Source organism: Cimex lectularius, unplaced genomic scaffold, assembly GCF_000648675.2.
Source record: "Cimex lectularius strain Harlan isolate CLEC.00 unplaced genomic scaffold, Clec_2.1 scaffold18, whole genome shotgun sequence".
NCBI lineage: Eukaryota > Metazoa > Arthropoda > Insecta > Hemiptera > Cimicidae > Cimex > Cimex lectularius.
The window spans coordinates 1,688,107-1,711,784 of record NW_019392764.1 but is presented as its reverse complement, the minus strand read 5'-3'; the positions used below and the strand labels follow the sequence as shown (position 1 = coordinate 1,711,784).

The 23,678-nt window shown below is 36.6% G+C and overlaps 1 long non-coding RNA gene across 4 annotated transcripts in view; it reads left to right on the top strand.

The window, feature by feature from the left end:
* Positions 1 to 23,678, top strand: part of LOC106661390 — a 110,928-nt gene that overhangs the window by 72,143 nt on the left and 15,107 nt on the right. For all 4 annotated transcript variants that reach the window (XR_002910389.1, XR_002910388.1, XR_001339715.2 and 1 more), the window contains 3 exons: positions 2,477 to 2,675; positions 2,777 to 3,003; positions 6,397 to 6,504. This is a non-coding gene — a long non-coding RNA (uncharacterized LOC106661390). The remainder of the gene's footprint in view (positions 1 to 2,476; positions 2,676 to 2,776; positions 3,004 to 6,396; positions 6,505 to 23,678) is intronic.

Sequence of the window (23,678 nt, the reverse complement as noted above, 5' to 3'; positions counted from 1 at the left end):
AATTAAAATTGAAAAAAAAAATGAAAAATTGGGTCCAAATCAACCGTTCGGCCAAGTCAGAGGATAATGGTTTTGCTACTAACCTGATCACAGTTTCACTGAACACGCCGACATCGTAGTTCAATTTTTTTTTCTTTTTCAACGAGGGCTCGCAACAAGACAACAAGACAACAAGACAAGAGGATCTATAGCGTCCGCACCTGGCCTTTTCAGCCTTATCGGACGTTCTGGTTCTCAAGATGAGAGCTGTCGCACCTCCGCATACGACGGAATAGTGTTACCGTCGCAGCATTGGTGGAGAGGCGCCCCAGCCGCTAAGGGCCGAGACAACCTCGCTCTCCGCTTGTCCACTCCGAATGGTCGGGTCCGCATTGTGCATCGGGTCGTATGCCGCACGCAAAGGGCTAAAAGGCCAAAATACTGTTCTCCCGCGTACTCCCTAGATAGAGAAGGCCACTCTATCTCCCTGAGTATAGAGGCTCCCCTAGCGTAGAAACTTCCGGGAACGGCAGCGGTTTAGTTTAAAGTGGAATTGCTAACGACACCCTCGATGAGCACCGCCTACGATAAAGTCTCTTATCGAGCTCAGCCTACACCTGCCATGCGCATTCGAGGGACCATAGGCTCAGCCTAGGTGGTCCGATCCTTCGCTTCCCCAAGGGTACCACGCCGGTCCTCGGCACAACAATGCAAAGCATACTCGAGTCCGAGACACCGATTCACTACCCGTTTCCGTTCGCTTACTCACGCATTCGAGGGTCTATTCAGCATGATCATCGCGTCCTCAACGCTTACACGCTGCCGTCCCGTCGCAACGTCTCCCGTGAGGCCGGGGGTAATTACGCTGGCCATACGCAAGCTTCACGAAGGTCACAGATAGAAGACAGCCTCTGTCTAAGTTCCCGCCAGGGGTGTCAACACCCGCCACCACGAATCCATTCCCATTGTAACTCTGAGCTGAATTTGAAACATTTAAGTTACCCCGTGGTACAGACGGCCATACACCCTCCCCCTTCAATGCAGACAGGATCTAGTGCACTGGCCCTCGTGTGACACTGCTAAGGCACCCGCCGCCCATGCCAACCCTAGGCCGACACGAGTACAGCTTTTGCTTTCGAGAGGTTGCCACGCTCTCTGGGCTGCACCTTTATTTAGTGCCCGGAACTTGGGTTCATGCTTAAGGGCATACTTCCCTCCACCTACTGCTTCATACTTCACAGCTACCTCACTGTCTAGTTTTTCTAAGTCATTGAAAGCACATTCTCGATTCGCCTATTGTCTATGCCGGTGCCCCTAGGGTGGCGTTTTGGCTCCTTCACTTCATCTGGTGTACTCATCTCATTCCATCCTCAAACCACACCCTAGCAGTTACTCTGTGCTAAAAGATCCCTCTTTCAATTTTATTCAATAATATCCCTCTCCCAAATGCGGAGAAGGTGCGGTACCTAGGACTGTACTACGATAAAGGTTTGGCGTGGAATCCTTTCACACGACTGAAACGTCAAACATTTACACGATAAAGGGCTCTTTCACAAATTCTTTATTTAAAATGGTGTTTTATAACATTATAGCAAAGCTGATATGGACATACAGACTAGAAGTGTAGGGTACAGCTGTACATTCCAATATCCTATTGTTTGAGGGTGTTGACTTATCATCCTGGTCTGCCTATCATCGCTGATTTTTGTTAGTCCTAATAATGGACTAACAAAACTCCTCATACCCACAAAATCTCATTTCGACGAATTCCATCAAACCCTCCAAGCCGAAAATAAACACCTGAGGAGAAGCTTTTGTTTTAATTGAACATTATTAAAACTTATGTTTGTAATACAAAAAAAAGTACAAATTCAGCATCTAACAGAAATGAACGATCTATAGTCAATAAATTGACCATTGAAGCGTCAACAATCTTAATTTAAACAAGCGTTCGATATCGTCTGTACCACTCTTTATCCCTGTATCAATTTAAACGTTGAAATAAACTAAAAACGGAGGTAGCTTGGAATGGAAGGGTCGGCAAATCCCACTGATTACGATGTTAATTAGCTAATTGAAAATTTACATTAAAATGGTAGGTACTTTACCTTTTTAAACACTGCACGTTGCACACACACTTTACACTAAGCACTCCGCGAAAACTGAAACAGACAAAATAATCATTAAAATATTTTTTTTTAAATTCCCTTTATAGTGCTAAGGTGAGAGAACAGTACTATTATAACTACAATTAATACTGCTCAAACGATTTAAGGTATTAAGTAAAATTTGTTTGCTACTTAAGATTGTGAAAATCATTGAAAAATTCTTCTTCTTTTTTCCGTCTTTTTGAGTAATTATTACAAACTTATGGATTAGAATACAATCAACCAAACTCAATAATGATATTATAATAAAAAAATAATTTGTTATTCCTTTGTTTTTAACCAGGATTAATAAAAATTGTACAATTTTATGATACAAATAATTGTTTAAGGGACCCGACTAAAGGACTTCAGAAATGCCAAAACCAGCCGACGGACCAGAAAAGCGGAAATATATGGACCAATACATCTTAAATAAAAAAGGTTTAATCCCCAGCTTGAAGAAGAAATCAATAAAAACAATTCCTTGTTAGAAGTAGGTACTGTTTATTGCTTAAATTAAACCAAAATGGAAATTACCAGTTCAAAATGGTAAGCATAAAACTCTGTCTTAGATTACTTTTCTTATAGTCTAATAATAATTTGTAATTCCTTTTGTAATTATTTATGTACTTTATAACTGCAATTTTTAGTCGCAACAAGTATATAACTGACACAACGAAAATGTAGGTGTTGCACATGATAAGATTAGCCACTCAGCAGTGGCACTCTCACATTAGTCGAAGCAATCTTCCTTGAGATCTCTGGACCATAACCACTTCAACCGACGTGCGGAATTCTAAGAATGGTAGGGCGGAAAGCTGTTTGACAAGTGGATCCGGATGAAGTACATATCGGCCGCAGGGAGGTCTTATAGATAGTGAGTTAGTAAGAGAGGTGTATGTTTTCCTTTCACGTGCAGTCTATCATGTAGTCTTATGTCAATGTATAGTCTAGGTAGCCGTGAAAAGGGTGTACCATTGAAATAAACTGTAGGACAAGTGGTTTTTCGGTGGGTTTAGGTGATATGGATTGCTCTGCAGACAGCTAAAGGTATAATTGTTAAAGTGAACTGGAATGTAAACATACTTTAATGAAAATTAAAAACATTAAAACAAGACAGTTCCATAAGAAATGAGTCAGTACACATCAGACAGACAAGATTTGTGTATTAAAAAGTATGTAAAAGGGAAGACATTTGAGCCATCCTTAAAAGCAGCATAACCAGGTTGCTAAACCCGATCGAGCACTTGAGCTACATCAATAAAGACATCCGAGCAGTTCTCTTTCTTTCTAGGAGGATACTATTTTGGGTACGAATGAATTTGACAGGATGGAAGGAATTTGGATATTGGTAGGTTTGTTGGGTTTTGGGATCATTTTAATTACAGGTATTTCCATGGCATTGGGAAGTATTTTGTCGTTAGTAAAGCGTTGCAGACGTATTTTAGAAAAAGATGGCTCTTCCTCTGCACATTATGAATAGGAAGAGTCCTTGGATGCTCCCCTGGTGTACACCCGCTTTATTCGCTTTAAAGAGAATATAGGAACAAAATGTAGTACATAAGATTTCACCATAAGAAGTATGTATAAAGAAGGAAATTGAGAAATTAAATACATTAGAAATGAAAGGAGACTGACAGAAAATTAATTAAAACACAAAATTAATTAAAACAGAAAACTGATGTTGTTACTACGTAGGTCGATCAACGTCAACTAGTAAAACAGAAAATTAAAATACCGGTATGATTCATGTACTGTACAATGTACGGTACGGACTTTGGAAGTTTTGGAGGTTTGTTGGATTTTGTGATAATTTTTATTAAGGAATATTTCCATGGTATTGGAAATATGCATTTCATAGTATAACGCTGTAGATGTCAGAAAAAATACCTTTCTTGTCAATTTCTGCACTTTATTAATCGTAATTAGGTGATAGCAATGAAAAAACAATTTGCCATATAAGCCATGGTACCAAAGATTGTGAAAATCATTGAAAACTCTATATTTTTCCGTCTTTTTGTGTCATTATTAGAAACTTATTGCTAGGGCAAATTTAATTGCAGTTCATTAATTTTGCGAAATTTAAATAAAACATGAAGGTACACTAGTATTTGAACTGAAGATTGATTAGATAGAGGTAGATACCAAAGTGAGGTTACTTCAGTTGAACGTGGTGAAATGACCATTTAATCTAAATTAATGTAAAATGGACAGATCAGGATAATAAAAACCCATGGGAATATTTTCCACTTCTGAAATTTAAAGATTACTTTTAGGGTGACGAATATTCCCATGCTAAACGATGTTTATAGAATCACAAAGAGCAATTGTAGAACCTGTTGTATTATGATCTGCGCTTAAAATCAGTATATAACCGCGTACTAAATTTTCTCCTAATGTGGATGAAATGCTTTAATTTTTTTCTTTATTTTTAAAAAATTAAGTTTATACATTAGCGAAAGTAGGCTGTATTGATGGGTGATGATTTTTCAATTATCAATGTACTCATTTTCATCGACCGAGGCGGTTTTCCTTGAAGGACATTTTCTTTCCCGGTTTGGGAAAGCCGGTTTAAAGGTACGGTGAGAAATTGAGAGGGAGAGGAAAACGAGCAGGCGCACTCCACTAAACCACTTTTATTGATTGTTCAACGAGAGCTATAGAAAGGAAGAACGGCCAAGACTTGCCGACGAGCTTAAGAGAAGAAAAACTGCACTGGGGGCTTAGGGATCGTGTAATGGAACTAGATAGTTCCGTATGAAATCAACTGCCATAGAGAATATTAAGTTTTTCTTATCGATAATACAACATTTATATAATATAAAAATTCTTGCAACTTGAAATTTAATTAATATTGATATTAATATTTTTCATCTCAGTGAAAAAGAACATAATTATTAAGATCCTGGTCAATTACGAGATAAAAACGGTGTGCTCGATAAACAATTCAAATGAAACAGGTTTTGAAGAAATATAGATAGACATAGATGCACTTGACCGAACACTGAATTTGGCGAGAAGTCTAATCGCCCTTACAGACCAAATAGTCCGACCAAAATGGTAGGTTACGATCAAAGTAAAGATTCAATTTTTAATTATTGAATATTTCGTTAAACCATTAATCATAATCATCAAATAAATCTGTTATTAATGCTTATTACATTATTATTTTACCCAGGGAGAATATCGATAGTTATCTGCTCCAGGCAAAGAAAGAAGAGCAATTTTCTGACGGACTTTCGTATGTATTGTCGTCGTCGTCGTCGTCGTCGTCGTGTGTGTGTGTGTGTGTGTGTGTGTGTGTGTGTATCAGTGCTCAGCCTGATATAGAAATGTTCTTGATATAAGTAAGAAAAATAGAAGACAAAGTAAATAGAGAAATAAAGTTCAAAGATATATATAATGTATTCAGGGGAACTTTTCCTCTTTACTCTCGACCCCTTGGGAAACTTTATACGTTCCTATTGTCGTGTGCACAATTCAATGCCAGTAGCGGCCCCCCAGAGGAATCACTCTTCTGAATTTCAAATCTCTATCCCTCTCCCTCCCGGCTCCCCTAAGGCTACCTATCCTTCTTATATACGTCTAAAACGGGGGTGGAGTAGTAACATTATTTTTATTCCGGGCCGATGAACGCGGCCGGAAAGGGTGTGGGGTGGCTATCCGGCGGAATCGGCCCGTTTCTATTTTTCCATCTGCGGAGAAACGAGGAAGGGAAAAAAATTGGGGGAAAACTAGTGAATTTGTTTACTTTGCTTGTCACTGGGTTTAGTACTTCTTTTCTTTTTTTGGCTCAGCTACTTTCCTAAAATTTCTTTCTTCTCTCTCAGTCCATTTCTAACGGATATTGTTTTTCTTGTACTTTCTTTGGATATCTCACTCCATCTCAATCTTTTAGACCCAAGTTCTTTTAGTACTAAGCATATAAATTGCAACATCTCTATAGTTTTTTTTTTTTTTGTGCAAGTAAAATATAAGTAAAGTTTGTACACAATTCCTTTAGTTGTTATGTCCGATCGATATTTACTTTTTGCCTGAATAAGCAGGAAATGAAGATTGCAACTTGCATTCCAATTTCCAATACTTTTAAATATTAGTCTTTTTTCGAGCATAAAGCATTATTTGGTTTTCATTTTTTACAATTATAAAGTTTCTATAGAAGTATTTACAAGGCTCCAGAATTGTAATGATGCTTCATCTTCTTGTAATTTAAATATGTTATGTACAGATTTGTGAAAAGGTTTTACATTTTACATTGTTAATATCATAGTGGCCACACAGAAGATGGCGAAATGCTGAAGCTCATCTGGCAGAATAAACTAGAAAGGAAGGTAGACCAGGATGATAAAAGTACAGAAAATCGCTCCGCAGACCACAGGTAGAAATCTTTTATTACCAATGTTAACTATTGGGTTGTCCGGAAAATAATGCAGGATTTTAAGTTTTCATTAAAAAAAATCTATATAAAATATTCTGTTTACGTTTACAGGATTACTCATTTGTATGAATGTCCACACTTATTAATCCTCTTCCAAATGATATTGTTTGTTTACCTCTGTAGCATTCCGCTACTTGGAAATAATTCAGTCATCCTTATAATGTCAAAGCGAGAATTTCGTACGATTTTCTTTTACGAGTTTAAACTCGGCCGAAGCGGAGCCCAAACGGCTAGAAACATTAACCAAGTCTGGGGCGAGGGTTGTGTTAATGAGTGCACTGTGCAAAGGTGGTTTAAAAAATTTGGGGAGGGAGATTTCAGCCTTGAAGATGAAGAAGGTCGTGGAAGGCCTTCCTCTCTTAATGATGATGTTCTGCGATCAGTGGTGGAAGAAAACCCCAAAACAACTGTTCGGGAACTTGCAGAGCAACTCAAAGTCAGTAAAACGACCGTCGCTGACCACCTCAAGGCGATTGGAAAAGTGAAAAAACTCGAAAATTGGGTTCCACACTCATTAAACGATCGCCAAAAAAATCAGCGCTTTGATGTTTGTGCATCACTTCTTTGTCGAAACAAAAATGACCCATTTCTGGCCAGAATTGTTACATGTGACGAAAAGTGGATTCTGGACAGTGGCTCGACAAAGGAGAAGCTCCAATACATTTTCCAAAGCCCCCAACTCATCAAAAAAAGGTAATGGTTACGGTATGGTGGGCTTCATTTGGTTTAATACACTACAGCTTCTTAAATCCTGGTGAAACCATCAATGCTGAATCATACTGTAACCAAATTAATACCATGCATCAGAAATTGGCAGTAATGAAGCCCTCTTTGGTCAATCGGAAAGGGCCCATTTTGTTGCATGACAACGCTCGACCACATGTGTCACGTGTAACGTCACAAAAATTATTGGAGCTTGGCTATGAAACTTTGCCTCACCCACCCTACTCTCCGGACCTCTCGCCTACTGACTACCATTTTTTTAGACACCTGGACCACTACTTACAACACATAATATTCAAAAATCAAACGGAACTGGAAAATGCATTTATTGACTTTATCAATTCTAAAAATTCTGAATTCTACTCAGACGGAATTAATAAGTTACCAACACGTTTTAAAGAACATTGCTTTAAAGTAACTAGTTTCTTTTTTTTTGTTTAATACCAAAATCCTGCATTATTTTCCGGACAACCCAATATTTTATAATATTAAATATTTAGCTCCCTACACTCTGCAATCCATCCATTTCATCGTGTTGTCATTTCATCCTCCCTTGAGCAGAAGCAGTGTTGTTGACGAGGTTTTACACTCGGGCCTGGAAGCAGAAGTGCGTCCTCCTACCCAGCATCTACTATCTTCTCCTAAAATCGTACCCGTCCGACCGTCCTTCATAGCGACAGGGCACAGCGACTCTGTCTAACCTACCCAAACTGGCGGACCACAAGTAAACAATCTTGAACTCTCCATTACTTGATATACTGCTGACATTCTTATCCATCCAGAAACTATTCTCTCCAATTTTGCTGACGATACAGCAATCCTTCCCCGCATAACGATTCAGTCACCGATTACAGAAACATTCATAACTATTTGCAGTGCTTGAAGTTTGGTTCAAAACGTAGAGATTTAAAATAAATGCCACGAAGAACCAATACGTTAACTTCATACTCAGACGTGTTTCATTACCCACTTGTTTACTTTAATGGGACTTCACTACACCCTGTCGAACACGCACGTTACTTCAGTCTTTACATGTACAAACGACTTACTTGGAATCCACACAGAAGACTAAAACGAACTAAACAGAAGTTACTACTCTTATCATCACCACTCGACAAACGATACAAACATCCACACAACTACATACGATTGATGTACACCACAGTTCTGAAACTGGAAGTATACGTGGACTTACACTATCGAACGGTGACCAATAAACCTCCCAACCCAACATTCCAATCAAATTAATTATAATAAAAATAATAATTAAATCCTAAGAAAAATGGTTAACCTTCCTTTTTATGTATCAAACTTTACCGTTAACCGAGACATTAATATCCCTTTTGCTCCGTAAGTAGCGAAACCCAATTTCAAAAATTCCATCAATTCCTCTCCACCCCCTTCAAAAAATTACAGTAGTTTCGCCTAATTTATATTTTTGTGTGTTTCTCATAGCGAAATGTACCATTTTACATATACTTTGATAAACTATTGTTTTTATAAGCGAATGATAAAATGTTAAGATTTCATTGTTTGATTACGTTTCGAAAAACATAAAAAATTTTGTTTGCAATTTGTACGAAGAAATTTAAAAAGAATTGAATCTTAATGCGCAAGAAAAAAATACATTTATTTATAGAGAGAAAATGCTCAATAAATTCTGTTGTTAAGCATGTTTTGAATGTTTAACAAAAGTATTTTACTATTTACACTTATAACGAGTTCGTTAATCCTCCTCCACATAACTTGAACATAAGTGCATTTTTTTAAACATTATTAAAAAACTCGTGTTTTTATTCTTAGAGATAATTAAAGTAGCAGTTAGATGTAGGGAAGTGTCACTAGTTTTCTAATTAAGGCGAGTTATGAGGCCCTGAAACCAGGTTTACTCGCCATAAGTTCCCCGGGCTTTAATTAAAAAGGAGACACTTCCTCGGTGGCGTTTATTTTGAATACTTTTCATGCCTTTTCAGATTTAAATCTTCCCCTCTTTCCACGAGTAATTTAAATGAAATCGCACCCCACGACCATTTTCATTGTTTAGTGTACGGCCCGTGGAAAACGTCTGTCGCAATGGACAAAAAGGATGTAAACTTGAATTGTCTGTCAGATCTTCATGTTCAACCAACGATCTTTCATTTCTTTAAATTATTGATAAATGAATTTATAACTAAACAGTGAAAACTTATTGGTTTATGTTTTGTGGAAGGAAAAATGTAAAAATTGCACGTAAAAAATAACGTAATTACACATTTTGATTATTGTTAAAATTAAGTGCTAATTTTTTCTTTATTATTGTATTACTTCTTTATTGTTATAAACGTAATGAAAAGAATGTAATAAATATTATTTACACATTATCAGTCAAACAGCCAAAAGTAATTTCAAACAAAATGCGTACAAAATTGTACGAAAGGGGAAAAAAAACAAGGATAGTACATTTTTGTCGATTTGGACATTACTTAGTGCTTTGGGTTTGTCTTGGCAAGTACTATTGGATTGTAACAATAATTTGGGAAAGACTATTACAACCCATTAGAAATAAAGATTTGAAATGTCGTGTACAAGGATGGAACTATAATATTCCTTCCGTCATTGGGAAAAAACAAGTACATATAAAAATCACCTTGCTCTCTTTAAACCTTGGCTGTTATAAGCACGGACTATATTGAGAGACCACTCGTATTTAGAGTTCACGAAAATATGGGTAAATAAAACTGAAAACTGAAATCGAAGTACCCAAGGAATGGCACCTTAACGAGTTCAATAGAAAATTATGATTCAATGCATGCTCTATATAGAAGGCAAAATTGCCCCCTAGCGTTCATTTCCCGTGCAAAAATAGAGTAAACTGCAAGTGATTCGAGAAGTTGGTATGGTTTCCATCGTTGTCCAATTGTTTGATATGCATACTTATTTTGCAACGCAAAAATTATAATCTTTCATTTTATTGAATTTTTTGAAATTATTACTGTGAACTGGGGTTTGGTTTTAAAAAAAATATTTAAAATAAAATGTAGAAAAGTCAACAATTTGTGGACATGTTGGTAGGTTGTTTTCAAAATATCAGCCAGTACATTTTTCGTTTAAATCTATGAAAATTGATTTTCTGGAATATGAAATTTTCTAACTATTTTTATTTTCCCCCTCAATATACTTTTCATTTTAAATCCTAATCTTTTATAGTAAAGCAAAAAAGACGTTACTATCGATTAAATTGCTCAATAAATGGAATTTAATCCTTCAGGTTTGCAAAAAGAATCCTCAACAACGTACAATCTACACCATCCACCTATTTTCAGATTTTGCCGTTCAAAAAATTCGTTAAATGTCAATTAGCAGATCTACCTTTTGTGTTGGTTGTGTCTTGGTTTGAAATATATCTGATATCTAATTCGCTTTGATGAAGCAAAGTCTTAATTCAGCATAAAGCTCCCTGTGAGTGTGTTCCTACTGTGAGTAGGAACTATCTTTTTTAAATAAGGTTAAAGCTCCCTGCTATCTACTATACTTTTAGAATTCACAAACTTTAAACCCCAACTTATAAACTACTTCACCCCATTCTTAAGCAACTTTAACTTTAGTTTCAGTAAGTTTTCCTACGGCGACGCCAGACGTGCACTTCGGCTAAATTCAGAAGCTGTTATAAAGTTAAAAAGAAAATTGTATAATTATTTAAAATAATTAAATAGGTCAATTATTACCTCTATACCTATATGGGTTTAAAAGAAACTTGAATTCAAAAATCGCAAAATACAAGACATATACATAATTTCGTTTAGGACAATGACAAAAACCAAACTACGCGACCTCAATCATAAAAAAATATAACGGACCCGGAAAATCCAAAAAGCATGAAACTACCATGTGACGTATCAAAAAGTTGCAAAATGAACAGCCTTGAACACTTGAAAATAATCAAACCTTACACATTTAATATTAAAAACTTCATAAATACACCAATTAACAACAATCTACATACACCCAACCCTCAATTTACGCGGCAATTTTATTACACGAGTATTTGTTTTACTTATTACGCGAAACTTTTTATGCATTGAATTGGTTATCTTATTTTATGCGATCATATATTTACATACATAGTTTCCTGCAAGTTTTAAAGTTAACAGTTTTATACAGTCAGTATGGGTGGTGGAACGCATGACGGAGAAAGAAAATTTTGTTGCATTAAGTCCGCACAAGGCGTTGTCTTTGGCCGCTTGGTCATGGTGCGGAAGCGAACAGTGTGACTTAGGATATTGAGAGGACGACATTGTCCTTCGATACTGATAGACTTAATTATAGCTTTTTGTCTGCGTACACAAAACCACGTGGAACGGATATTCGCGTAAATTAGGGACGGGTGTGGTGACAGTGTTAAGAAGAAAAGGACAACTATCACAAAGCCCGACCAGAACAATAAAAACAAACCCTCTTAACAAGGCACCGACAAAAACACGTACCCCGCACTCTTCACGACCATATATCAAAGACTTGACATCCAAAAAATCACCTAACACTGAAGTTGGCGAAATACCAACACGCGCCTGACAGACCAAGTCAGGCCAAAATGACCGATAACGGCCAAATTACAGATGATAAAGACATTTAATTATTTAAAAACTTTATCCCAACGTATCAATCTGGCCGTAATAAAATTTATATAAGTTTAGAGTAAAAGGCACACTTTTATAAGTACAAAACTATAAATCTACAAAACTATAAATTACCTGCATTGTGTCATCAATAATAGTTAATTCATTTTCACGACGTAAAATGGTTTACAAAACATTTAGAAAATCTGATAAATACGGCAAATTTAACAGAAAAAATGGCATTAACAAAAATTTCCCTTGACATCAGAATATAATATTTGTAATGCATAAGAGTCCAAAATTGAACTTTTGGTCTCAATGTAAGAAAGGGAAAAGGCCGAAAAAAATTAAAAACCAATAATAGTAAAAGGAAATAAAGCCATCTCATATATTTGGATCTTAAAAACATTAGTACAATTAAACTAATTGTTTCCTTCTAGACTTGAACAGCTTATCGATGGCCATCATGTCAAAGTCCTTCAAATATTTTAATAAGTGGCAAATTGTAAACCCAAGCTACTTTGTGTGGTGATTAGTGACCGTTAATGGATAATTATTGAGAAATCGTGAGATGCGGTCTGGTGTGATGTAGGTTTCAGAAAAACATTTTCTTTATCGTGCCAACGTTTCGTTCTTTATTGAGATCATCTTCACGGCTCAAAGTGTTTGTCTTCTGTGTAATTCTTGCGTGTCGTGTTGAGAATGCTCATGTTTCTTTTTAGTAGATTATATCACACTGTAATAACTATTAATTTTATGTACTGAGCCCGAAACCTCTTAACTCTTACTGCATATGCATATGTAAATTGTAAATGCACCTATTACAATTAACTGAACAGCGTATGTCATCTCTGCGGTGTACTGTACAACCTCAAACATTCCCAATTTGACAAAACAGCCTCATTTTGTCTAAAAAGGAGAAAATCTTTTCTCTATGAGATACTATTTTAAGAAGGAAAATATGTAATGCGTACGGGGGTGAATTTCACCCCCGAGGCGCTACGGAGATGGGCCGTGTTTTAGCCCAGGAGGATGTAAATGATGTCTTAGGACGCGAGATAGCGGCCGGGGTCTCAGAGGGCAGGAAATTGCTATTGTAAATCAACGAAACGTTCCGTGGACACCTGCGCCAACCTTCTCTCATTCCATGAATAATTTACAGAAGACTTGTCAAGTAGCGTTGGTGCCCTTTATTAGTTTACCACCCCTGGTGTTGCTTTAAAAATTTCCAACGGCGTAGGCAATATCGTTAGTTTAATTTTTTCATATACGCAGTAGCTAACAATATTGGAACACGAACAATTAGTCCATTATTATTTCCTTCATTCTGTGGATTTACTTATGTATCTTTGGACGACAAGAAACTTAACTTTAATTGTTAGAAAATATTTAAATAATTTATCCTATTATTTTATGGTACAGATAAAAATGACCAGAAATATGAGTTTAACTATTTTCTAATGTAAAGTAATATAGTTCACTTGTTGCATAGAATCAATAAGACGTTCAATTTATAAGGTATTCATGTCGGTAAATGTATTAGGACAATTTTACACTGCGCAACTAGTCGTCTAATGGTAAGATGTTTCGACCACTTTCTTTACTCACGAAGTCTGGATTTCGGTATGGTTAGGATAAAAAACAAATCCAATTGTTGTCAAGTGCTACAGTCTGCGGCAATGTTGTGCCTTGATGATGCCCTTAAAATTGGTTGAAAGCTTGGCAGATAACAATTGAATTTGCTTGTTTCATCCTAGCCCAAAACGAGATCCAGATTATTTGTCACTGCGGTATAAATGGGAACTTAAAATTTGGTCGGTACCGATGATTTTGGTTTGCCCTTCCTCGTTGTGTTGGTCTGCCGGTCTGTCACGTTTCAAAGGCAAACAATCATGAAAAGTAATGAAATTACAGGTTAACACACAAATGAAACTTGTAGTTCGGACTGCAGTAATAACAAACATTTATTCATGGGTTATGCTCATGCATAAGCAGAACTAGCAAACAAGAAACGATAGTATGGTCACGAACAATATTAGGTTAAAAACCGGATAAAATTGAATATGACTGAATAAATTCCAGTTATCCCTGTATTAACAAGTGAAACAACGGGAAAAGGGAGATAAGCCGTAGGTGCATGAATAAAAGAATTTATGCACGCGTTGGCGGGATTAAAGCTATTATTAAAAAAAAGCCGTACGCACACAATACCGTTGTGTTGACAGTGCTGTGTCAAGGGGATATTTTTCCACGCCGTTGGCAAGCGTGGCGCTGAATTAAGCAAGTTTTTAATTGGACGTATAAATTCAAATTCTTGCAGCTAAGCGAGCCCGCCGCCCCGTTCCGCCCTAAGTTATTGTATTAATTAAAACTGTGCTTTAATAAGGGTGCCGCGAGGGGGCGGAGGGTGGAAGGACCAGTGGGGAAGTTTGAAATTAAGTTTGAGGTTAAAACTTGTATTTATTCTGTGTAACTCCAGTTTAACGGTTCGAGTTTGTAAAGTTTAACTCTTGGTTTAAGCCCTTCTCTCCCTTTATCCCAAGGGCCGAGAACGGAGTCACACACTTCCCTTTATCACCCAAGCAAACTTCTGATAATGCTTTAAAATTTATGTAGCCACTTTATGTATTTAAGGATAGAGCAAATTTCTATAGAAGTCAACACAAAAAAATACACACATGATAATACCAACTATCAAGAATTACGGTTCTAAATTTTATAATTCTATTCTTCTACGTAGTCATAATTATTTAAGTCAACATAAAAAAATAAACGCATAATAATACCAACTGGCAATAATTACGGTTCTAATTTTCTATATTTCTATTTTATTCTTCTGCGTAGTCATAATTATTTCTGAATTAATTAACACTAACTTCTGGCATTTTTGAAAACATGTACAATGGTTCATTACTGAAGATTGTTAAATATGTTTCCAAGTACTCGGTCGTCCTTAAAAGGAAAATGAGCGTCCCTACCTAGCACGTGGCCTTACCGGACGATTTGATTCTCAAGATGAGAGATGACACATCTCCGATCACAACTGAATAGGTGTTACAATCCGCAAGCGTTGGTGTAGAAGTCGTCCCAGTCCCGAGGGGCCAAGACGAACCTCGCTCCCCGCTTGCCCATTCCGAGTAGTCGGGTCTGCATTGTGCATCAGACCGTATGCCGCGCGTAAAGGGCTACCCAAGGCGGCTGAAATGCATCAGCCTGGTCTCCCACGCAGTCCCTAGATAGAGAAGGCGACCCTATCTCCCAGAGTATTGGGGCTCGTCCAGCGTAAGAACTTCCGGATCCGGCTGCGGATTTGTTTAAAGTGGAATTTCTAACCACCCGCTAGAGGAGACTGCCTTCGGTAAAGGAAGCCCATGCAGGCACCACCGACTACTATCTGTTCCTATCTACCATTTCTCACCCATTCGAAGGACTCCGTCATCTAGTCTGAGCGTCATCAACGCTTCAATAGTCCGATCCTTCGTATCCCGTGAGGCCGGGGTTGTAACGAACGACATGCACAAGTTTTTAGGTGGAGGTCACAGATAGAAGAACAGCCTCTTCTCTAAGCTCCCGCCAGGAGCATCGCCACTAAGCCACTAGGAGTCTGTTCCCATGTAGCAGGGTTGGACTTGGAACATTTTCTGCTACCCCATAGTACAGATGGTTATGCACCCTCCCACGTCTATGCATACAGGATCTAGTACCCTAACCCTCGTGTGCCTCTGATAAAGCACACACATAAAGATGGTTAAACGCCGAAACATATCTGGCAGACCAACACAATGAGAATAGGAAGCCAAAATCATCGGTAAGGATTAAATTACATGTTCATCATCCCGCAGATCAAACAAACATCTTTTTTCTGTAATCATGATAGTTTACAACAAAAACATAATCTCTTATCTAGCATCTACATATTTAGATAATTATGTACTTTAACATTGTCACAATTATAGTTATATATTAAAAATATTCATATATTAAAATTAATAAATTATAGTATATTATTATTATTGTATATATTATACTTCCTTATTCGATATTGAGCAATGTGTCCAACAAGTGAGAAAAGTAAACCAATAGTTCTTGTGCATAAATGCAATACTTACTTTCTACATATTTAATGCTATTAATGAGATAATTTTGTTTATACTATTTGTCTACTAATCACTTATTTACTAATGATCCTTGGCTTTATGGGGACATTTGAATATTTAAAAGGCATGAGGAAGAAAAATCGTGATTCGTTGTCTCGTGAGATATTACTATATAAAAGGCAGGTGTTGAAGAAATTTGTGCTACAGAAGTGGAATCAGGTCGCACTTTGATTCAGGCTTTTGAACTAATGAATATGGGAATATGAGCCATGTAGATGAACCCAAATTCAGGTCATCCATCGATTGATGGTCAGGTTCTTTTCAAATGCGCTAACCAGAACTTTGCATGTAACTACTCGTGATTTATCGGACATAATTCTTGCTTTAGCTAACTTCTAATGGCACAGTGGATCGCCATCTTAAAAACCTGGGCATTTGGAATTTAAGACATAGGTCAGACCTTCATAATTTGACAAAGACCCAAGCCCAACAAAGTGACCATTTGTGCCAAATTTTGTTCAAAAAACAAAAAAAAAGTTCTGAAAAATAAAATACAAGTGACAAGTGGATTTATTTATAAATCCTAGCAACTGTAAGCAGTGGAGAGATTACAGCCGGGTAAAGTTGAAAGACGTGGTTCGTCAAGATAGTTTTGGGAAAATATGATGCTTTGTTTATTTTTCAGGAACCTCGGATGTGTTTTGCCTTTTGACCTTTGTTTTAATTATGTTTTGATTGTGTTGAAAACCGCCATCAGATTCAATCATTGACAGAAAGATGGGCGGAAATAGTCGAAAACAATCAGCTAGATTTTGTAGAGTAATATTTAGTAATGGTTAACTGTTTCTGGTATAAAAGTATATTTGTACCCAAAGACTTTTGTACCAATAAGTAAATTGCTCTAATTATCAATTTACGTATTATTTTTAACAACTATTTACTTAGGTTAAATACAATATTGAAAAGATATAGGAGAAGTTATTGCGAGAAATGATTTATAATGGTTCAACGTTCCGTGCAATTCGACAATTTTTCATAGATACGAGGAAAGAAAGGCGGAGGAAAAGGATGGGAATTCCAATTTGAAGGGTGTGAAGCCTTTACGCCGGCCACCCCTCGGCAGTTTCTGAACGCTGAAGATTCCAGGATATAAATTTTATCGCCGTCGACGACCGAGAAGTTCATTTTAGATAAGGCAAGAGCAGAGTTGATAACTATTTCGGCTGGGGTGAAGAATCGGGAAAGAATCCTCTCCAATAAGCCGGGTGAACCCATTGGAATCAAAGGCCGGAATATACATTGATTGATTTAAAAAAATCCCATTGAACCAGAACTGTTTTACACATCAAACATGTTTTTTGTATATAAGTAAAGAAAATTGGCAGGATAGTTACTTTTCACTCTCTCAATCGCAATACTTTTCCTTTTTATCTCCCTCCCTCGCTCTCTCCTCACTTTTTCTTCTTTCATTTATCTAAACATTATATTTTTTTCTCCATTTGTCAATCTACCTATCAAATATTTTCACTTGCTCTCTCTCTCTCTCTCTCTCTCTCTCTCTCTCTCTCTCTCACTCTCTCTCTCTCTTTTTTCTCCCACTCTCTCTCTTCTTTCGCTCTCTCTCTCTCTCGCTCTCTCCTCACTTTTTTTCTTTCATTTATCTAAACATTATATTTTTTTTCTCCATTTGTCAATCTACCTATCAAATATGTTTCACTTGCTCTCTCTCTCTCACTCCCTCTCTCGCTCTCTCTCTCTCTCTCTCTCTCACTCTCTCACTCTCTATCCCTTTCTCTCCTTCTATCTATCTAGCTCTTTTCACGCTCTTTTGTTATATTTCGCTGCTTCACTTTTTATATGTTTTTAATAGTTTTCTATATCTTTTGTCTATTTTATTAATTGAATTGAACGGCAGCAATGTACGAATTAACAATGAATGGAAAGCTTTTCGGTTGTTAAAACAAAAATAAAAGGATATGACTTTTCTATTGATTTTATCTGGCTCTTGCAATAGCAAAAATATGACTTTCAAATTAGTCAATCCCAAGGTCCTTTTCAGATAGGTTATTACAGCCTTTTTAAGAAAAAACCCATAAAGACCGGCTTTGGTAGGATATTGTAAAAAAAGGCAACAGTGCGAGACAAGTCGTGGCAATAACTGAAATGAAACCTTCGAAGGAGAAGGAGGAACGTGGCTTGAGAAGACACAGGAGAGAAAGAAAAGACGCGGATATTGGCCACAGCCGTCCCCAAGAGGCTATCCTCTGCAATTACAAGACTTCTCCGCCCCCTTTACATGTGTCGCTTCTATTTATTGCCTTCTTTTTATATCACCGCCTCCTTTCCTTCTCCCCGTCGGCGGATATTAACGTCAGCTGTTGTTCGTCGTCTCTCGCAATTTCGGATCACACCCTGATCCCCCCGGAGAAATTAAAACTAAAGTTAATACTTCAGAAAAGAGAAAATGCAAGACAGATATTGTACCATGTTACAATGGCAAAGTCGGGAGAGTTGTATTTTACGGATTATAACGAATGTTTGATTTTTAGCGTTTCTTTCCACAAAAAGAGATGTTTGCCACGTTTCTATTTTCCAATTGCGCTGTTGAACTCTAAAAACAACACTATCAAGTATTGTGCATTAATTCGCAAGTGTAAATGAGTCCTTTTCAGTTTAAAACATCTTATCCAATCCAAACTTTGGCCGGGAAACGAACTGAAAACAAAATACTTTTCCTGGAGAAAAGTGCAAGTTTCAATTCCTATTGAAGTATGCGGAGCGATGAACAAATAGTTTGGTCGTTTCCGGCCACTTTGGTATGACTAACCTTGCTACCCCGTCTGTTACTTCGTCATCTTCAAATATGGAATTATGTTTATATTTTCATGTCTTTGTCTACGTTCGTCTTTGATGGATCAAGTTTTGGCTTTTCGTTGTTTCTTCCGGTCGATTATTGAGATGAATAGTTGGTTTTCTTTTTAAAATGTTGTTTGGTCAATGGTGCAGGTGATGCCTGTGAGTTGGTTTTTGATTATGGGACGTAAGTAGTTTTTTGTTGAATGTGTCATTTTTGTACATTTTTGTCTTTTCTGTACTTCAAGAAGAAATTTCGCCATTCTCACCTTCTCACACATAATCTCTATTTCTTTCTCGAGTCTTCTCTCTCTCTCTCTCTCTCTCTCTCTTTCTCTCTCTATCTCTATCTCCTTCCCTCTCTCTATTTCTATTTAAATTTACAGCTTTTTTTCCATTTTTCACGTCAAATGGAGGAGTGGTCTTTGAGATTCAATCTTGCGTGATCAATAATTAATTCGTTCGTTCATTCATTCATTTTCTCTCTCTCCTTCTCTCTCCGAATTCATCGCTCTTAAATTTGTTAGTTTTTGTTTTTTTTTTTAGCTAGAGATCTGTGGATAAATGATATAGTAACTTAAAATTTAGAAATTAAATAGATTTAGAGTTGTAAATAGTCAAATTTTTAGTCACCCATGCAAAATTACCAGATACCATTCATTATCTATTGATCAAAGTTCTGTTCTCTAAGGAAAAAATCGTAGCGTTAGGCTCATTTGAATTTATAAATTTCCTTACATTTTAATGCGAAATCCGGTTTTAGGGAGAGAAACAGGTCGCTCGATACCGTGCCTCCTCCCCTTTTAAAGTTGTTGTAATGTTCTTGTAGGTCCTTAATGGCCCTCGAAGAACCCTCGAAGAAGTGCTGGTGATCAACGGGCCGGAAATTTCTATGGATCGGAACAGCCTCCCATCAGTGTTTGGAAGACTTTCTATCAACTTGATGAACACTTTCTATTCCCTTTGTGGGCCATTTTCAATAAAGATTTGCCATTACTTTGCCCCCACGGCCTGTAATTTTATTAAGAAGTTACTGCACCATCGTATCAAGTTTATTTCATCTTATTAATTTATTATCTAAAAGGGAAATGGTTATTTAACAAAAGGGGTATTATCAAAAGCAAATGTCTGTTGGATTATAAATCTATTAATTGACTACATTTTTTCGAAAATTATTTCTTGTTCAATCACACTTTACTGAAAACATTGGAATTGCGTTAATTTTAATTTATCTTTATTTACAACCATTTACGTTTTCGTGGTCAATTGACCAAGTTACTTCTTTCAATCAATTAGTTATCCTTTCTATGTAAGGTCTTTGTTGAGATAAAAAAGTCAGTGTCGCGAGTGGGATTCGAACCCACGACCTTCGGCTAAATATGCCGCTACTCTACCACTTGAGCTATCGTGACTTCGATCATCTCGGACACCAACTCTCCATCTCAACCTATAACCGTTCGAATTTTCCCTTTTTTAGCGGTTTTCAAATGTCATGTAATCGGATTGGATTCTCATCGATTTATGAAATGGCCACGGGGAGCTGTTTCGTGAAGTGATATTTCTTTTATTTTTTAAATCCATTTCCGTTTTCGTGGTCAATTCACCAAGTTACATCTTTCAATCAATTAATTATTCTTTCTATGTAAGGTCTTGGTTGAGATAAAAAAGTCAGTGTCACGAGCGGGATTCGAACCCATGACCTTCGGCTAAATACGCCGCTACTCAGTCACTTGAGCTATCGTGACTTCAATTCTTTTACAACGTTCAATATTTAATGTATCTTGTCTAATTAGCGCTAAGTATTATGTAATTCATAATCGAATAGTTCTTAATCGGTTGGTATATTTTGTTTAAGGGATTAGGTAGTTAATTTATTCCATTAATGTGTATAGGTTTGAATTATTTAAATTTTAATCTATTTTCGTTTTGTAATCGTAACGAACTTGTGATGTTAATTAGCAATTATCGATTAGTAACAGTCCATTGGGATCAATGTGAATGGATCGTGAATCAGGAAACGTGATTTTAATTTCAACTGTAAATATATTGACAATTATTTTTTTACGGATTGTTTGTTCAATTGGTATAACATTTAAAAATAAATCTGTTTTAGTTTAAATATTTTAATCACTTGTGTCAAGACTTATTGGAAACATACGAAACCGCCTCCTTTCCTCACTCAGAGAGATCGAATTTTTTTCTGATACTATATTCCGAGTTTAATTGATGAAGACATTAGAATAGGAAGGGATTGCGTGGGCACCCCGTTAAGAATGGAGTCAGGTAAGCTATTAATAACAGAAACTCATTCCCTTTATCCTCCGGAGTGTGCCGTAACTTTTCGAGCCCCCTTAACTCTCCCCCGGCCGACGCGGGGCCCCTCCAAACTCATACATCTAATATCACCGGGGAAAATAAACATATCAGGCCATGCTGGATACGAACCCGGCCCCTTCTACAGTACACATTCTTTAATTATTATTTTTTCAGATTTTCAAAGTAAAGGAAATCAAACAAACACATACATCCGAACATACACATATCGAAATTTCGCCCTTATTATAATTATAAAATCTAAAATTAGAAAGTAAGATATATGACTGTCAAGTTGGAGATAGCAGGTGCTTCCTAATAGATTAAGAAATATTTATTTTATGTCAACACAATCATTTTATGGAAAGTAGTGATCAGTATTCAATTGCTAACCATCAAACCGTCACATCCGAATTGACTATTTATTGGGTTGTCCGGAAAATAATGCAGGATTTTGGTATTAAACAAAAAAAAAGAAACTAGTTACTTTAAAGCAATGTTCTTTAATCAAAATAATTTCCCATACTCTCAATACATTTCTCCCAACGTGTTGGTAACTTATTAATTCCGTCTGAGTAGAATTCAGAATTTTTAGAATTGATAAAGNTATATATATATATATAATACGCTACGAACTGCACACATATAATAAAAATTTACACACTTAAGAAAGGTGAATCCGTACATACTACAGCAGAGTAGTCAATATTCCTCGGGATAATTAGGGAAGATACCGTACCACTCATGCTAACAAATCACATTCACATACAAGGTTTAATTCACCTGCCTCAAAGTAATCTATTTTCCTCAGATATATAGAAGAAGACATTCAATACATTCACGCTAATAATTACACTCACACACCCGATTTCATTCACACACCCCCAGATTACTCGATATTTCTCGGTGTAATTGATGAAGAAGACCATTTACTCACACCAGTAAATTACATTCATTCACGCTGTCCCAGAGTCCTGGCTATCACCAAGGGTGATTGAGGAAGAAGCACCCCCCCCCATTGAGGCTAATACACTACCCTAGAATAATTATTGAGAAATCGTGAGATGCGGTCTGGTGTGATGTAGGTTTCAGAAAAACATTTTCTTTATCGTGCGAACGATTCGATCTTTATTGAGATCATCTTCAAGGCCTGGGATTTACAAATATTGTTTACATTAAACAAATACATGTATGATGTGGAAAAAAGTGAATTTATACAATGCAAAAAAATATATTTAACTCGTACGCAGAAAACAAACACTTTGAGTGAGTAGAAATACTTTGATTGAATATAAAAAATATTTTTTTTTGCATTGTATAAATTCACTTTTTTCCACATCCTACATGTATTTGTTAAATTTAAACAATGTTTGTAAATCCCAGGCCCTGAAGATGATCTCAATAAAGATCGAAACGTTGGCACGATAAAGAAAATGTTTTTCTGAAACCTACGTCTCATCAGACCGCATCTCACGATTTCCCAATAATTATCGACTAACGGTCACTAATCACCACACATTACTACCCTAGAATATTCGATATTCCTCGAGGTAATTGATGAAGAGATTCCTCCATTCACGAAAATAAATTACATGGTTGCTATAAATGGTTAGAGGGTTGACTGGGAGACTGATAAGATCCCTGATAGAGTACATACTTACAAATGATATTTAAAATTTTGAATCCACCTAGCCTCGAGGATATATGCGACATTTTTGGACTAGAATGCTACTTGCCATATTGAATATGGTTCAGTATAATTTCATTTTGTTTTAATCAATGTACTTAAAAAAACGGTTTCACAATCGTTAATAGATGTTCATTTGTTCACCTTTCTAGCGCTGATCAATTATATCAAATGTAATTACCCCTAATTTTTGCTAATCTCTACCGTTGTCAACTAATTGCTGATTATGTTTTTACATGTTATTTTTCATTCAATAACCTTTTAAAATAGATTGTAATCTAAACCCGTACGTAGTTGAAAATACCTTCCTATTTAAAGTTTTATAATATGCTAATGTAAACCTACAATTTTGTATCCATGTGTGGCATATCTGCCAATAGAGATAAGCGATTTTCGAATATGATACACAGATATGCTACGTAATGAAAAACTGATTTATTCGGTCAACAATCTTACTGACGATGTAGCTAATTCACCTTATTCTCCGCTTCTGGCTAATCCCCCAGAGATAATTCCCAACTCCCGGTAATGCCTTGGTAATTGGGAGGATGGTAAATCTGTGGAGAGGGGGCTAATCCGGGCACCTGTCACATTAACCCCGCGGAACCCTTATCTTCTCCACGCCAAAACTCACTCCAACCCCACTTTTACTGTTATTATAATTGGCAACTTTAGATAGCCCGTTATCAGGATCATCATCGATTATAGTGGATTACCAACCGCCTCGAGGCTTAAAATGAATTCGGGAAATAGGGAAAACGGTGCTCTTTTCATCTAAGTCTTACTAACAATAAGACTTCTTTAATTGTCCGGTTTGCCCATTTCTAAATAATTATGATCAACCTT